The sequence below is a fragment of the Carya illinoinensis genome, chromosome 5, assembly GCF_018687715.1.
Source record: "Carya illinoinensis cultivar Pawnee chromosome 5, C.illinoinensisPawnee_v1, whole genome shotgun sequence".
In the NCBI taxonomy this organism is placed as follows: domain Eukaryota; kingdom Viridiplantae; phylum Streptophyta; class Magnoliopsida; order Fagales; family Juglandaceae; genus Carya; species Carya illinoinensis.
In genome coordinates this window covers 21,592,928-21,595,427 of record NC_056756.1, presented here as the reverse complement: position 1 = coordinate 21,595,427, position 2,500 = coordinate 21,592,928, and positions in this window count along the sequence as shown.

The window sequence follows — 2,500 nt, the reverse complement described above, 5'->3', positions numbered from 1 at the left end:
TCCGGATTATTGCAACCCTTGCCAATTCCGAACATGATTTGGGAGGAATTGTCAATGGACTTTGTGGAAGGGCTACCCATTAGTGGGGGTCATGAAGTGATACTTGTGGTGGTGGATAGACTAAGCAAATATGCACATTTCATTCCACTCATCCACCCCTACACGGCCAAAAGTGTGGCCAAGGCCTTTGTAGACAATGTGGTGCAACTCCATGGATTTCCCAAGAGTATAGTGATAGACCGTGATAGGGTGTTCATGAGCACCTTTTGGAAGGAACTATTCGAGCTCCAAGGTAGCAAGCTAAAGGCAAGCTCCTCATATCACCCTCAAACCGATGGGCAAACGGAGGTAGTAAATAGAACCCTCAAACAATACTTGAGGTGTTTTTGCCATGAGGAGCAAAGGAGGTGGGGAGATTATTTGACTTGGGCGGAATATTGGTACAACACGGCCTATCACTCTTCCATCCAAAGGAGCCCATTTGAGGTTGTGTATGGAAGATCACCACCCACGTTGATAAGCTATGAGAGGGGAACGGCCAAGAATGAAGAGGTAGAGAAGGAGCTCCTTGCTAGGGACGAGATCCTAGTCAAAGTGAAGAAGGAGTTAAAAAGGGCTCAAGAGAGGATGAAGAAGTACTATGACCAAGAGAGGCGTGGAATCTCCTTTGAAGTAGGAGATTATGTGTACCTTAAACTACAACCCTATGGGCAAATGACATTGAGGAAGAAACTTAATTTGAAGTTATCAAAAAGGTACCATGGCCCTTTTAAGGTATTGGAAAAATTAAGTGATGTGGCCTATGGTTGGAACTGCCTCCAACCTCCAAACTACATCCGGTCTTCCACATAACCGTGCTAAAAAAGAGAGTGGGTGACCCAAGGCTCATTGTGGAGGAGCTGCCCAAGTTTGATGAAGAAGGGCGGATGCTTCTACAACCTAAGGAAGCACTTGAGTATAGGGTGGTCACAAGGGGGAGAAAACGAAGGAAAATTTGGCAAGTGTTGATTCGTTGGGGAGGAGTACCAAGGGAGGAAGCTACCTGGGAAGACTATGAAGACATAGAGTCAAGGTTTCCTCAGTTCATCCTTGAGGGCAAGGATTCGCTTGAAGGAGGGGGGAATGTTAAGAACCCATGTAAGGAAGGCCACGGCCAAGTGGCTTATGTGCTGGCCTTGGTGTCCACACACCTTACAACCACCCCTCGAGCAAGCCTAGGCCATGCCATGGCCTAAGCAACAAGCCCCCACGGGCTTGCCCAGCTCGCCCAACCAACCAGGCGCACGGCCTTGCAGGCAAGCCATGCATGCGTGCTAGCCAAGCACATGGCCAGCCAGCACGCGCAACGACCATGCGCATGGCCCTGCAGACAAGCCAGCACGCAAGACTGCGAGCCATGCCTTGCACACGGCCAGCAGGCAGCACAAGCAAGCCGCGCGGGCAACCAGTAGGCAACACAAGCAAGCCACGCGGGCAACCAGCCCGAGCAACCAGCAGGCAGCCTCTGCCCACGTCCAGCCATGCAAGCCACATCGGCCATGCACGTTGCCATACCAGACCAGCAGCATGCGTGGGCCCCTAGTAGACCTGCATGGCCGGCATGCATGCCAGACCAAGTCAGGCAACTGCACGACCAGCCTACCTGTCCAGACCAAGCATGCTGGGCGCCCACACATAGGCCATGTGCAGCAGCCACCGGCCGCCCAGCAGCAATGCTTGACCGGGTGAGGACCAACCCAGCCAGCAGCCATGCATGACCGGGTGAACACCAACCCAGCCAGCAGCCGTGCTTGACTATATGGGCACCAACACACCAACTTCAGGACCAGCTCCATCTCCACGGACCAAATCATCTCAAGGACCACGTGGAGCTCATCATAACCATTGAAGACCTTCTAGGTTTACTAAATATTCTATCTTATGCATTGTAGTAAGGACTTTTGGGTTAATTTTTGAATAATCGGACATACATGTCTTGAGACATTCGGTGCTTGCACTTGGGCTCTAAGGGTGAAATCCGTGGATCCCCTAGAGAGAACTTCTCTTGCAATTCGTGAATAGAGAAGATTCAAATCTATCCATTTCTTGTTGCTTTAACTTATTTTATGTTCTTGTTCAATACCATTTCCGTGTACTTCCACCATTGTTATCAATTTCTGCTTATGTAATATGTTAGCATCTTCAAACAATAAACATCGATTCTACCATTGCTACAAGTTCTAGCAAGATCACAACTTCGTACACCAAACACTCTATTAACCTCACCACTTATACGGCCAAGGAGCAAGACCAAGCAAGAGATTGGCAACTTCGGTCAAGGCATTTACCAAAGCAATCTTGAGAACCCCAAATGCTTAGGAGCTAGACCGAGGCTCCTAACAGGTTCGCTGCCGGCAACGTCGCGAGAAGTCCACTGAACCTTATCATTTAGAGGAAGGAGAAGTCGTAACAAGGTTTCCGTAGGTGAACCTGCGGAAGGATCATTGTCGATACCTGCCCA